General features: G+C 39.8%; 1 protein-coding gene across 1 annotated transcript in view; it reads left to right on the forward strand.

Annotated features, from left to right (window-relative positions):
- Positions 1-16,512, forward strand: part of GTPBP3 (GTP binding protein 3, mitochondrial) — a 466,262-nt gene that overhangs the window by 442,781 nt on the left and 6,969 nt on the right. The window lies entirely within an intron of this gene.

Here is a 16,512-nt window from a genome sequence, read left to right on the forward strand (position 1 = left end):
TGTGCTGTTGAGATACCAGCCATTCCAAAAACATCCACATCACTTCTATCTACTGTATGGGGGAAAGCACTGGTTGTTAGCCTACAACATGTGTGCTAACTTTAATGATACAGTCAGACAAAGGAGAAAGTATACCTCTCAGCTGCTATGATTTAGGCATGGTGCTATTGGTTTTGCCTCAGATTTAGCCTTTCTATTCCTAGATTTACTGATGTCTTCATGAAGTTAGACATAGTTAAGGGTGCATATGGTAATAAATAAAGGAACTAAGCCTGTATCAGTATTTCTTATTACTAAGTATATAGTACATCAAAACTTTCATTCTGAAAAATAGGAAAGTACACCTCTTTCTGACCACCTGCTGTGGTTTTTAAAAGCTAGTTTGATTTTGTAATGATTACTAGTGGAGTATAAGAGAAAGAATGCTTAACAGTTCTCAAATTCAGCAGAATCTGGACTAGGGCAGTTCATGCCTACTCGACCTGGTGGATTTCTTAAAGGAGGACAAAAAGCAACTGATGAGGGCAGTATAGTGCACACTGCTTTCCTTTACCTGGCCAAAGCATTTGGCACAACATCCCATTTGCATATTGCAAACAAACTCACAAAATTAGGTGTAACCCCATGTGTCACCTGCTGGATAGCCAACTAGCTCACAGACAGGAACAAAGAAGTCAGGATAGGAGAAGCTTCCTCCACAGGGAAGACGGTCACTAGCATAGTACCTCAAGGTTTCGTGATGGGGCAACTCCTTTTTGGCATCTACTTCTCTGAAGTCAAGGCCAACATCGGGGGCCTCTGGCTGATCATGTTTTCAGAAGATTGCAAACTAGGCACAATCATAGAACCCCTAAAGAGAAATTCCATCTGAGACAGTAAGCCTAAATCTGTACAGATGTAGACCAACTCATTTTCTGTGACTCTCTAGAATAAAGGATTTCTTTTCATGGGAACCAGTGGATGCCCCCCTGAATTGGGCAGGTACCATGATTTAGTTAGAGCAAGAAACCCCAAATATTTCACCCACTCCTCCTATTTCGCCAGCTTTGGAGGATGTATCCAGTGGTGCCTGCAACTCTTCTGATTCTCAGCCAGCAGTACCAAAAAGGTATGTAAGCTGTATAAAGTCTTTTTAACTAGTGAATATCTATTTTCTCATTTTAGAGCAGATCCAGGAGCAGTTTCTCCTGTTGCTGCTTCTTCAAACAGGCTTGTCACAACCCCTAACACAGTTCCTAGGGTTAAAGAGGGCAAGCTGTTGGACAGATTGGGTAAGAGACTTTTTTTCCCCACTGCTTTAGCCTTTGGAATTCATAAACACTAGGGCTATATGATGAAGTTTATGCTGAAATGTGCCAGTAGTTTGAGAGGGTTTTCTGGTTCTTAGCTTCCTGAAGGTAGTTTTTATTTGAATCAGATTGTGTATAATATATCTCAAGTGTCTAAACATGCTTTAAAAAATGTGTATGATTGTGGCGATATTGTTCCCAGGGCTTCTGCTTCTGACGCAGTTTTAACATGTGATTATGTACCCAGATAAACCTTTTTAATATGTGTTAAAGTCAGAAGTTTTGAACTCCCCCATGAACAGGGAGGTTTTATTTGGGCCTTCTGCTGCACGGGTTCTCAAGCAGTGAGATGAGAGGGATAAATTAATGCAGAGTTTCTAGGATTTTTCAAGTCTCCAGGTTATTTCCTTCCACACTTTCTACTGTCTCTAAAAGAACAAACAACCGGTGCCTCTTGCTAACAGATGGATAACTAAGAAGATATGGCAGGAGGGGACCAATATCAATACCACAAAGCAAGGTTTTTTTCAAAAAAGACCAGATATCCTCTTCAGAATGACTGTACCAGAAATCCATTCACTTCTCCACCCCCTCCTGCCCTGGCGTCCCTTCTCCTCTCTCAGAATCTGACCCTCCATGATCCATTTAGGAAACCGATTGTCTTAGACAAGTGGGTTTTGAAGGTGATCTCAGATGGTTGCAATTGGCAATGGCCTCAAAAGTTCCCTCCTTTCATTTGGCACTTCCCACCCTCCCACTCAGAGTTGTCACCACAAGTGGTCTAACACGTTAGAAGGAGTCATAGAGCATGGTCGTGCATAACAAATAGGGAAAGGCTTTTTCTCCAGCATGCGTCTTATTCCAAAAAAAGGAGCACTCTTGGAGACTAGTGTTGGATCTGTCCTTTCTCAGTCTTTTTAAAAAGATTCCAGAATTCAAAATGTTGACATTTCAAACAGCATTCTGTTCCCAAGCCATAGTGTCATGTTAACCTTAAACTTCAAAGATACAAAGCATTACATCCCTATAGCATGCATTTTCAGGAGATTCTAAGATTTTGTGTATCTGGATCACATTATCACTTCTCTGCATTACCCTTTTGTAGGTTTATAGGTACTCGCTTTAAAGACCTTAACCTCTTATGTGACATTAATACAACCTGCTTGAGGGACAGATTGGTCTCCCAGAAGTTACCACACCTTTGGAACAGACTCCTACTTCATGTATATTAGAGCACCTCACTGGCCCTCTTCAAATGCAATCTGGACAATTGGATGTGTAACCGTAAATTCTCCCCGGGGGATTCCACCTGTGTCCCTGTTGCATAGGGGCAATAGGTGCTAATCGTGGAAATAAGGGCCCTAGGGCCATTAACCTAGAAACTTCCTATGACCCAATGATGATGTCTGTGTCACACAAAGAAGGCCTACTGTTGGGTTTGGCATAATGGTTAAGATGTTTACCTTACAGACACAGGATACAGGGCTTGATGCTCACCTTGGGGAACTATGGCTATGCTTTAAAAGACCCTCTAGGGTTCTTGGCTTAGTAAGTAACCCATGTACCATTTGACTTACGAAGATGCAGAATTTCCAGTAAAGCAGGGTCAGAGATTGCCTTGTATACAAGGCAGTGATCACCACTGAGTAGTCTGTATGCAACAGAATAAAGTGTCAGTGATTTCAGATGATCCACATAGAACAGATGCTGAAGACATAGAATTTTCCTTGTGAGTAATCTTTGTGGTCTCTCCAATTGCTGCAGATGCTTGGAAAGGTACAAACGAAAAGGGACATTGTACTTAATTATTGGCCTGATGAGGGAAGAGCCCAGGAAGATTATAACTTCTTTTTTTCTGGAGGCAATGCCCTTACTTATGAGATGAGCAATATAGAATGGCCTTCTTACCACTGTAGAGGCATGGCAGTCAAAGGTGAGGTTGCTGTCAACCTGAGTGCTCAGGTCTCTCATCACTGAGTGCATACTTAAAGTGTTGCTATTAATGTTGTAATTAGCAGGAACATCGCCGTTACCAAAAGGGATGATGATACATTTTTTTGTATTGAGTTTAAGAACATGACTTTGGCATCAATCATTTGTTTGTGTAAGACCCTCTTGTAGGATGTTGACATCGTTTGGAGATTCTATGACCGCACCCAGTTTGCAGTCATCAGCAAACTTTGTCAGGTGCAGACCTTTAGTTTTTGCTTGTCCTTTAGAGAAATAGATTCCAAACAGTTGGGGTCCTAGGACTGATCCATGCAGAACACCCCTGGTTACAGATCTGTTGGAGGTGGAATCCCCTATTTTGACTATATGGGTTTTATCAGTAAGCCATTTAGCAACCCATCTAATGATACAGAAACAAAAAGATTCACTGAGCTCACCACCAAAGGCAGTACGTGTGGAAACCAAGTAAATGTAGAAAGCAAACCACTGAGCTCACCACCAAAGGCAGTACGCGTGGAAACCAAGTAAATGTAGAAAGCAAACCACTGAGCTCACCACCAAAGGCAGTACACGTGGAAACCAAGTAAATGTAGAAAGCAAACCACTGAGCTTACCACCAAAGGCAGTACGCGTGGAAACCAAGTAAATGTAGAAAGCAAACCAGTGAGCTCACCACCAAAGGCAGTACGCGTGGAAACCAAGTAAATGTAGAAAGCAAACCACTGAGCTCACCACCAAAGGCAGTACGCGTGGAAACCAAGTAAATGTAGAAAGCAAACCACTGAGCTCACCACCAAAGGCAGTACATGTGGAAACCAAGTAAATGTAGAAAGCAAACCACTGAGCTCACCACCAAAGGCAGTACGCGTGGAAACCAAGTAAATGTAGAAAGCAAACCACTGAGCTCACCACCAAAGGCAGTACACATGGAAACCAAGTAAATGTAGAAAGCAAACCACTGAGCTCACCACCAAAGGCAGTACACGTGGAAACCAAGTAAATGTAGAAAGCAAACCACTGAGCTCACCACCAAAGGCAGTACATGTGGAAACCAAGTAAATGTAGAAAGCAAACCACTGAGCTCACCACCAAAGGCAGTACGCGTGGAAACCAAGTAAATGTAGAAAGCAAACCACTGAGCTCACCACCAAAGGCAGTACGTGTGGAAACCAAGTAAATGTAGAAAGCAAACCACTGAGCTCACCACCAAAGGCAGTGCACGTGGAAACCAAGTAAATGTAGAAAGCAAACCTGTTGCTGCCAGCCAAGCCAAAGTAAAATGGTTGAGAGTGTTAAAATCAGTTCCTTTATTAACGAAAATAAAACATAATCCTGCTGCTGCTGTCTGGATAAGCGCTTTTGGTTGTTAAACCTTTATCAAATCCTAAAGAAAAAAGCAGCTTCCTTTCATTTAAAAAGAGCTTCCTGCAGCTCATTCATTCAGTCAACCAATAAAGTTTTGGTGTATGAACACACCTCTCATTCAGAGTGCATGTTCTATTTACTTAGTGGTAACTAAAAGCTTGGAGGTTTTAAAGTGAAATAATACAGGATTAATGCATGAACTTTATTTCTTTAGAGCCCTTCCTTTCAAGATGGGTTTGAGTGGTACAATTTCATTTAATCTAGGTTTCTGGTCCGCTCTAAAATTCATAATCCATTTTGTTTCCTCAGTTTCGATATAGTTTGCCAGATCCCCTCCTTGTATTGTTTCTACTAGCCTGCTTACAACCATAAATCTAAAATGTGGTCTCCATTAGCTTTAATATGACCATATAGAGCATTCGTATTTACTTGATTTCTAATGTCCTGACAATGTCTCAGGATACGCTCCTTGAACATTCTATTTGTTTTCCCCACATAGAAGGCTGGGCAGCATTGGCACTGAGCAATATAGATCACATTTTTGCTCCTGCAATTTACAAACCCTTTGAACATGTATTCCTTCTTAGATATTAGATGTATAAATAAGTTATCCGTTTTAATATGTTGACATGCTTTGCAAAACACATTTGTAGATGCCTACTTTATTCGTGGGCGAATGTTCTGTGTCCAAGTTTCAACGATTCCCATGGCATAAGAGCCTTTTCAAATTTTTCCTGTTCTTGAAGGAGAAACTGGGTGTCTCCCCTACAATGCTCCTAAGGTTCTCATCTGAAGTCAGAACAGACCAGTTCTTTGTTACGGTCTCTAGTATGAATGCATCTTCACTGCTCTATGGAAGACAAAGTCTCGTCTTATTTCCTTCTTATTCTTCTCATCTTCTTCCTTACTCAACCAGCGGGAAAAATATGGTCTTCCTTTGCCAGTTCGTAAGTCTGATGTTCTAGTCATGCTTTTTATGACTTTATCTTTATTATATCCTCCTTCCATGAAGTTATCAATAAGCCTTTCCTTTTCTTTTTCAAAAACGTCATCTTTAGTGCATAGTTTTGATATACGTTTCACTTGATTCTCTGCTATATTTTTAAAAATATGCTTTGGGTACATACTGGTCCTATGGAGCATGTGATTACGCCATGTTGATTTCCTGTGCATAGATGTATCTATCCCATATACATGATCCAATGTCAGTTGTATATCAAGGAAATTGATAATAGTATCAGAAAAATTCAATTCAAATCTTAAAAAAGATGTGGTGTTGCCCAGAAAAGAATCAAAACTTCTGAGAGAGTGTTCATCGCCTTCCCATAAAATAAAGATGTCATCAACAAAACGTTTGTATACAACTATGGTGTTATTCCAGCTATTGAGGGTATCCAAGCACCATTCTGACTCCCATTGTGCCAACACTATGTTGGCATAATTGTTGGCGCATGGGGTTCCCATGGCCACTCCAGATTTCTGCCAATAATAGTCATGCCCATACACAAAGATATTGTTAGACAGTATTCCATCTAAAAGACTACATATCAAGTTTATATTGTCATTGGTCTTATATTTAAGTCCAAATTGTCTAACTGCTTCTATTCCATATTCGTTTGGTATTGATGTAAACAGGCTAGTCACATCCAGAGTTGCCATTATAATACCTTCGTAAGTTTTCCTCTTTGTTATGCTTTCATAAAGACATTTTAAAAAACCTTCAGAATCTTTCACAACTGTTCTTGCATGTGGTAGTAATCTCTTTAATTTTTCTTCCACATATATAGAAATGGGTTCAGTCACCCATCCTTCTCCATTGACATTTGGCCTTAAAGGTGGATCCATCAAATTCTTGTGGACCTTGGGTAATCCATTGATGTCAGGTATCTTCAGATGCTGTGTGTAAAAATAATCATATAATTCTTTCATGATAGCTCTGTTCATTAGCTTTTCATAGATGCCATCATTCACATTCACTATTATTTTATTGACATCCTTCTTTGATATTCTTTGATAGATTGCTTCCTGCAGCTCATTCATTCAATCAACCAACCAATCAAACCCATCTTGAAAGGAAGGGCGACCTGAGACGCACCTCCCTGGACTACATGAAAAGAGACATAGAGGAGCTCTCTGATTACGTAGCCCAGGCAGGTATGACCCTGACCCTGAGCAGTATCCTTCCTTCACCAAGAATGATGCCACAATATAGAGACAAGATGATCAGCTTTAACAATTGGCTTAATGTCTGGTGTCATTCAAAGGGGATCCAGTGTCTGTCTGCCTGGGATGACATGCTTGACAAGCCACGCTGCTTCGCAAGGGATGGCTTGCACCTGTCACCCCTGGGATTACGGATATTGGCTAAGGCTCTTGCCACCCCCATAGTGCCTTTTTAGGCAAGGCTCAAATTCTAAACCTACCACCCTAGAAAACAAAAATGGGAAGAAACTGAGGGTAATGCTGCTCAATGCCAGAAGTCTAAATCTCAAAATGCACGCACTCGAGGCCCTTCTCAGTATGGAGAACAACGATGTCTGTGCTGTAACTGAAACCTGGTTCAAGGCTCCTGAGAGCACCTCGGCACTATTAGGTTTTACCTCATATCATGCGTTCTGGCCCCAAAACCCGGACCACACCACAAAAGGAGAGGGTGTATCCATATTCATAAAGGATACCCACACCTCCAGGTTGGTGGCAATGCACGAAGCTTCGGAAACCATCCAGGTGCAACTAACCATAGGCAAAACTGCTCTACAAATTGTAGCATGCTACAGGCCACCCTCTCAAACTCAGGAACCCCACACAGCCTTCCTGAAGACACTGGAGGGTATAAATGTATCTCCAAACACCATCATATTGGGTGACTTCAACTACCCGAATATAGACTGGGAACATTACTCAAGCCCTAACTTTCTAGCCCAATGGTTCCTGGAGTTCATAAATTCAAATGCCATGGAACAGCTAGTCACTATTCCCACGAGAGGAGAAAATATACTAGATCTCATTATCACAAACATGGGGACAAAATGCTCCACACCGGAAGTATATCCCTCATTGGTGAGATCTGATCATAAACTAATCTCACTAGAAATCCACATCCCGCCCCCACCCCAAACAAAAAAGACCACAGTGAAGAACTTCTCTAAAGCAAACTTCACACTACTCAAGACTGGTGTGGTATCCTTCAAGGCCCCTGAGCCAGTGGAAACCACAACCCAAGCTGCGGAAGCCCTTACAAATGCCTTCTATGAACACCTCCAGGACTGCATGGATCAGGCAATCCCAAATAAAACCAAGACTCTTTCCACAAAGGGCAAACGTCCAGTCTGGTGGACCCCAGCCATTAACAAACTTTACAATAAGAGGAGAAAGCTATTACATGATAGAACAAAATCCATAAAAGGGAAGTCACCCCTGATCATTATTAGTAAAAAATACGAGCACTCATAAAATCAACTAAGGCCAATTTTGAGAGAAAAATTGCCATGGATTCAAAGGACAATCATAAGGCCTTTTTCAGCTATGTTAGGAACCTGGGTGGAAACTCCCAGATATGCTCAGAATTAGTCCAAAATGATACAAAAATCACTGAACCCACAGACATTGCCAACATACTGGCAGACAGGTTCAGTGCAAACTTCACCCCTCTCCCCAAAGGAGAGATAACTATCCCAGCGGAGTGTAGCCTCCCAGACATCTCAAATGCGCAGGTGAAAGCTGCTCTCTCTAAAGCTAAAACACGGCATCAATGGGACCGGATGGTGTCCCCGGCTGTGTGCTACACGAGCTAAATGAGGAATTAAACCTGCACATAAGGCAGCTGTTTAATCTCAGCCTTACCACAGGATGCGTGCCCAAGGAGTGGCGTACGGCAACTGTGGTCCCACTCCACAAAGGCGGTGCCTCTACAGACCCTGGTAATTACCACCCCATAAGCTTAACAAGTCTAGTCTGCAAAGCTATGGAGAGGATCATAATGGAGCTCATAAACAAAGATATAGGGGACTTGCAGACATTGGACCCGACCCAGTTTGTCTTCGTCAAGGGCAGATCATGCCTTTTGAACTTGGTCGACTTCTTCGAAACAGTCACCAAGGCCATTGATGAGGGAAAGGCAGTCCATACAGCCTACCTTGACCTTGCAAAGGCTTTCGACACAATACCTCACTCGGGTATTGTAGAAAAACTTACCAGCTTAAATGTAAACCCATATGTCACAAGATGGGTTGCAAACTGGCTTAAGGACAGAACCCACAGGGTTAGAGTTGCTGGCACTATGTCAGACTCCAAGCCGGTCACAAGTGGTGTCCCACAGCGCTCGGTCCTTGGCCCCCTATTGTTCGGCATCTACTTCTCAGAAGTACAGGCCAACATGGGAGGACTTTGGCTGACAAAGTTTGCAGACGACTGCAAACTGGGCGCCATAGTGGAAAGTGCATCGGACACGGATATCCTTCAGAAGGGACTCACGGAAAGAGATAGCTGGTGCCAGAGCCATGGCCTGAAGTTAAACGCCAAAAAATGTATAGTCATACCCTTCGGGAAAAACAAGGTAACCCCAAGCTACCATATAGGTGGCAATCCACTAAGCACAGAAGAGGTTATCAGGGACCTGGGGACCCAGGTTGACAGTGGCCTTTCTTTTGACACTCACGTAGCTAAAGTGGTTAGAAAGACCTTCTACATTGCCCACCTGATCATGAAGGGATTCACATCCAGATCTAGTGAGGTCATTGTTCCCCTGTACTCTTCACTTATCAGACCAATGATCGAGTACAATGCCCCATTCGGGATGTATCTCACCCGACATCTGCAGCAATTGGAGAGACCCCAAAAGTTCCTCACCAAAAGGATAAAGGGACTCCAAAATCTGTCATATGCTGCCAGATTGAAGAAACTCCAGCTCTATTCAGTCACATACCGTCTGCTCAGAGGTGACATGTGCCTGACATACACGGCCATGTCCAACCCGGAATTAATGGACATGCTCCACCTCAAAAAATCCAAATCCACCAAAACCACTAGAGCAAGTGACTTAAACCGTAGCACGGATATAAATAGGACGTGCTGGAGGGATAGCTCTATCACTCAGAGACTCCCTATGCTGTGGAATAAAATCCCGGTCCATGTGAGGCAGAGCACCTCGCTGGCTCTGTTCAAGAGAAATCTTGACCTGTGGATGGGAGATCGTAGGTTTACCCCGGGAATCATCTCTGTGTCACTGCTGGACAGAGGCATAACAAACTAATGGGCACAGTATTTTTTCATATAAGGGGTGGCGTAAGCCACAAAACTTTGGGCTAGGCTTATAAATGCCTTAGGGCAGATAGCCTAGTATAAACCTATGAACCTAAAAAAATAATGGACATGCATTAATTCTGTATTATTTCACTTTAAAAACTTCAAGCTTTTAGTTACCACTAAGTAAATAGAACATGCACTCTGAATGAGAGGTGTGTCCATACACCAAAACTGTATTGGTTGATTGAATGAATGAGCTGCAGGAAGCTCTTTTTAAATGAAAGGAAGCTGCTTTTTTCTTTAGGATTTGATAAAGGTTCAACAACCAAAAGCGCTTATCCAGACAGCAGCAGCAGGATTACATTTTATTTTTGTTAATAAAGGAACTAATTTTAACAATCTCAACCATTTTACTTCAGCTTGGGTGGCAGCAGCAGGTTTTCTTTCTACATCTAATGATATAAAGGTTGATACCTAGCTGGGTGAGTTTGTCAGTGATGTCTGAGTGGGGGATAGTGTCAAATGCCTTGGTCTAGTCTGGGTAGGCTGTATGGCACAGATTTCCCCTCGTCCAGAGCCTTGGTGACTGTCTCAAACAAGTCCTCCAGGTGTAACAGGCATGATGTGTCCCTTTGACAAATCCAAACTAAGTAGGGTCAAGTGTTTGGTAATTACCTATATCTTTGTTGATAAGGTCCATCATGATTCACTCCATGGCCTTGCAGATAAGGCTAGTCAGGCTAATAGGTCTATAGTTCCCAGGGTCAGTGGAAGCACCATCCTTGTGAAAGGGAATAACAGTCGACATTTTCCATTCAGTTAGAATGAAGCCGGTGGTTAGGCTATGATTGAAAAGACTACTCAGTGATGCTAATGCTTGTTGGAGCCCATGTAAGACGCAGCCTGGGATGTTATCAGGTCCCATAGATGCTGTGTTCCTGGCCTTAGAGAAGGCATTAACAATCTCTTCTTTAGAGATACAAGGTAGGGGACAGGTGGCAGGGATGCCATGTGGTATGTGTGGTGAGGACAGAGGAGTGAAGTTTTCACAGAACCTGTCAGCCAGTAGGTTAGTTATGTCCGCAGGCTCATTATATGTGATATTATTAACTACCAGTTCGACACAAATCTGGGCCTTTCCTCTTATGTTACCGGTGTAACTAAGGAACACCTTATGGTTGTCTTTAGTTGAGGAAGCTAATTTGGATTCATAGTTTGCTTTGGAGGACTTCACAAGAAGTCTGTTTCATTTGTTTAACCTGTGAGGGAATGTTTCCAGTTTAGGGCTCCCTCCCTCTTACTCTTAGATAGAAATGTCTTCCTCTTATTGTAAAGCCTATTAATGGCAGTTGTCCACCAGGCAGGTTTGCTCTTCCTTGAGAAGCTTGCTTTGGTCCTATCGGGTACGGCTGAATCAATGCAGTTTTACAGCGTAGTCGCCAATTCTGTCTGAGGGGGGAGGTGCAGAGAAGCTATTTAAACCAGTACACTACAGACCCTACATAAGATTCATAGGTAAGTACTAGTCTAGCCTCCCTTGTGAACCATTTTAATCCTAGCCAATTTCCCTCAAAGATGTTAATCAAACTTTGTACCTTGTGTCTGTGAGGTTAGTACCTTAAATACAAACTTGAACTCAAAAACAGGCAAAAACAAACTGGTAATTCCAAAAAGTAGGGACTGAGACAAGCAAACAGCACACACCCAAAAAAGTGCAGATCCTTAGTTTTATTAAGAGCTTTTCATTTGATTCAATGTACAAACTTCTTCAGACTAATAAAACCATATACACGTGTACTATAAATACTACATCAATTAGTGACCCAATTATACAATAAGGTTCTAAAAGGAACAGATACACATTTAAAACCATTTTTCAAAACACCGCTAAAGGTCCTCATAGGTGTTAAGTATATCCACATTGTACAAACTGCTGACATTAAAAATAGTAAAAAAAAAAAAAATAATGACCTGTAAAGATAACGCTCACACTGACCTAAGTAAAGGCACAATAAATGAATAAAGTTCAAGCGCAAAGCACCACAAAAACCAACTGGTAACCAACTGTAAAATCCACGAAATTCAGGCTCTTTGTTTTACTTAAAGAACTTTAATTAATTTCAGCACAACGAAGAAAAGATAAAAACCACAATTAAATCAAGCGCTTTCACCCAGGCTCTCCCAGGCTTTTTCAAGACGAATTACAAGCCATGTCTTTTGTTCTTTTATACAAAGATATTTTGAATAATCATGTGATCAATCAAACATTTAATTGATCTATTATCACAATTAATTAACTCTTTGTTGACAAAGAAGTATATACTTTTTAGGTTACTTTTTTAAAGATATATATTGTGTATTAATCATGTTAAATACCTGAACCAAAAGCTGCTGTTAGAATACAATTCTTAATCTCAATGTAAACTTGTTAAGCTAAAATTGAATTCTGTATATGAATGCTTAAAAAACCTTTAAATTATTAAGATGTTAGCATTATAATGTGCTAAAGCTGCCCTCAAATTATTGCATTGCAGTAAAAACTCATTGTACAACAGATGTGCAGACCATTTAAAATATAATAATACAACTGATGTAAAGTAGTTTAAAAATAAATATAAATAGATTAAATAATTAAGTTATTTTAAAATACATTAACCTAAAAAACCTTGACTCTACAACCATATTGAAATACATGTTAAAATACCTATAAAAAATACATATTAGAAAATACATGTTAGAAGTGATTCATGTGCAAGTCCAGCTGTGAAGAAGTAGAAATTGAAATTAAAATGTCAGCGTCTTGTGACAGGTTTATGTAAGTAGGGTATCATAATGTTTACTACCATAGCCTCACTTTTCCTTTTAAACTGATTGTGTGAGAAGAATATGTACAAAAAGTGCAAAAAATTGTTATATTAAAAAATTGTTATGTTAAAAATAGCTGCCTAAAAACATTTTTGTATATATATGTAATACTTTAGTAAGCATATATTATAATTTTGCCCTTCTGTGTTTAAGTGCGCTACTCAGACTTATAGCGTCATTCAAGCCAGGGGGTCTTGAGGCATCCAATGTTAACTGCCAAATAAGTTCTTTGTATTCTAGGGAAGATTCCCAATCCCCCCCTCTTGGGTTACTTTTCACTTGTTCCAACACTAAGAATCTGAGGTCCATCTGTCCACATCTTAGAGAGTGCTTATAAAATTCATTTGTTTCCTTTTGCTTACTTATTTCATATAGGTGTTCGTAAATCCTTTTGGCTAGTGTCCTTTCGGTTTTGCCTACATAGAAACTCCAACAATGTTGGCAAATTCCTAAATAAACTACCCCTTTTGTTTTACAATTATGATCCAACAAATCTTTTCCTTGATTTAAGGTATAAACCTTTTGTGTTTATAATATAAGGACACTGCCTGCAGGCCTTACATTTAAACATACCACACCTGGATTGTCCATCATTCTCTTTCCCTAACAGGTTAGCCTCAAAGCAGTCTTTTAGATTCATATTCCTTCTCTTGATAAAATGAGGTTTGTTCCCTAATATTTCTTTAAACTCTTCGTTAGATGTCAAAATTGGCCAATAATTTTCCACAATCTTTTCAACTAGTGCACTTTCATTACAATTAGTGTGCATGTATTTCAATATGGTTGTAGAGGCAAGGTTTTCTAGGTTAATGTATTTTAAAATAACTTAATTATTTAATCTATTTATATTTATTTTTAAACTACTTTACATCAGTTGTATGTATTATTATATTTTAAATGGTCTGCACATCTGTTATACAATGAGTTTTTACTGCAATGCAATAATTTGAGGGCAGCTTTAGCACATTATAATGCTAACATCTTAATAATTTAAAGTTTTTTTAAGCATTCATATACAGAATTCAATTTTAGCTTAACAAGTTTACATTGAGATTAAGAATTGTATTCTAACAGCAGCTTTTGGTTCAGGTATTTAACATGATTAATACACAATATATATCTTTAAAAAAGTAACCTAAAAAGTATATACTTCTTTGTCAACAAAGAGTTAATTAATTGTGATAATAGATCAATTAAATGTTTGATTGATCACATGATTATTCAAAATATTTTTGTATAAAAGAACAAAAGACATGGCTTGTAATTTGTCTTGAAAAAGCCTGGGAGAGCCTGGGTGAAAGCGCTTGATTTAATTGTGGTTTTTATCTTTTCTTCGTTGTGCTGAAATTAATTAAAGTTCTCTAAGTAAAACAAAGAGCCTAAAGGCACAATAAATACTGGTACCTAAATTGAAATAATAGTACGTAAAGACAGTCATCTAGTAAGACTCTTTAACTTACGTATACTGCTGATTGAACAGCCCTCATTCAAGCCAGGCACATTATAAGCATTTAGTCTGATTTGCCAGACCAATTCAAGTTCTTCTAACTTTAGGGCAGTCGGACCACCACGGGGACTCTGAAAAACTTGGTCAATCACCATAAATTTACAACTATGATCAGGATGGGAAAGAATATGCTTAGCCAAAGCATTGTCAAGTTTTTTTTTTCTTATGGCGTAAATATGTTCATATAAACGATCTCGAAGACGTCTCTCTGTTTTTCCAATATAAAAGGCTAAACAGGCCTGGCCCTGAGCTAGTTAAACTACCATTCTCGAATTGCAATTCACTCTAAAATTTAAGGTGTATTGGTGGTCATTAATCTTGAATCTATTAGACTCGATGATATATTGACAATATTTACAGGATTGGCATTTATACATACCCATAATTTTACTACGTATAAGAGGACGTTGTTCATAAAGGGCCTTTAGGTTTTTAGCTGTCTTGTAAACAACAATAGGGTGGTCACCTACCCTCTGAAACACGCTGTTGTCACTCTTAAAAATTGCCCAGTTCTTACATAAAATCTGGAAACAGTCTCTACTGTTGAGATTGTATGTTGTGATAAAAGTGGCACCTTGTGTTTTAAGCTCAGGAGCAGGAATGCAATCATTCACCAGTTCAGAAAGTGTAACCTCTTCATCTTCATGCTGAATGTGCTCACTATCCAAAATTGGTTTATAAAACCATCTCAAACGTTTATTCAAGACTTCCTCAATCAAGTCATCCACCATATCGCCTGGGTAACCACGGTGAAGGAACATATTCCTCAGGTGTGCACATTCAGCATGAAAATCCTTATCAAGAGTAGTAATGCGGGCTGCCCTGACCAGCTGACCCGTTACTACTGCCCGCTTCTGATGGGATGGATGACAGCTGGAGAAATGTAAAAAAAGAGTTGGAATATGTACTTTTTCTATGAATGCTGGCAATAAACTTGTGGATAGAGTAGTCTTTAGCCAAAGAGATATCGAGATATGCTATGGTCTCTGTGTTGAATGTGGATGTAAACTTTAAAAACTGTGTTGAGTTGTTAAAGTAGTCGACCAATAGGTCACTAACAGTTTTGTCACCATCCAAAAGGATAAAGATGTCGTCAAGGCACTGGGTGTAAAAAATTATTCGCTGTTTAAACTTACAGTTTACAGTTTAAACTCGACACAGTTTTTAAAGTTTAATGTGTCGATGTAAACACTGTTAATGTGTCGATGTAAATGAATCCTTTCAGTAGTCAGCAAATAACTACCACATGCTAAATGAGTCATTTTTTAATATGTCAACAAGATACCATTTACTGGGATGCCACTGTTTGATGTTATATGTATACCTGACTTTTTTTTGGCTAATAAGCTAGTTAACTTAATTGTATAAACATCACTCTTGAACATTTTCCAATAAAAGACAGCAAAATAAAATTATTAAAGTATTTGCATACCTGACATGTTTACCAGCCCTAAGTGGCCATTTGGTGACACAGTACCTACTGGAGCTATCTACTACAGCTGGTGAAACAGAAGAAGATTCACAAAATCTTTGTTCTACAGGGCTCAAGGACTTGTTCTGCTTGAGATATCCAAGCATGGTCAGTATCTGGATACTACAAAACAGGAAAACTGCACAATACCTTGAGAAAGAACCTTCCAAGTTGACTGGTAGAGATGTTTCTTTCCTGTCACTCTTTACTCATCTGTTGATATGGGTAAGCTAGATTTCTTACTAGTAGAGAAAGCACTGACCCACATTAAGACCAGATGGCTGACTCATAGATGGACGTTCATATATAGGCTCTGAGTGATGCGTGATCTCTTGATACTTCAGCCTAACACTGGTCTTGAATGAAATGAAGGACCCTGCAGCCTAGCCTTGTGCTGGCCACTCTACAAAGCTGCTATCATGTTCAAAGTGATGAAGGCCTCAAGCTCATATTATCTTGCCATGTTTTTGACAATGTGACCTCTCCTAGACAACACAAGCATGGTTTTGTGTTGGCTTTGGTTTGTGGTGATCTGAGGAACATACATAAGTTGCATGCAGTTTTGGTACTTAACAACATACATCAGTATAGTGATTTAAACTGCAGAACCAGCAGAAAACAAAAATGGAAGCTGAAGGGCTAAGCATGAACTCTTAGTAAACAAAATGGTATCATGTACTCCAACAGGAAGAATACAGACCCCAGCAGGCATAGGGGCTTAAAACAGTTATAACTTTGCAAGTCTTGGAGCATCAGCAGAGGAAATTCCCATACTTACCCACTGAAGAGATAATATGAATTTAGATAATTCATTCTCCATG

This window comes from Protopterus annectens, chromosome 13.part0, assembly GCF_019279795.1.
Source record: "Protopterus annectens isolate FY-2018-M chromosome 13.part0, PAN1.0, whole genome shotgun sequence".
Lineage (NCBI taxonomy): Eukaryota > Metazoa > Chordata > Ceratodontiformes > Protopteridae > Protopterus > Protopterus annectens.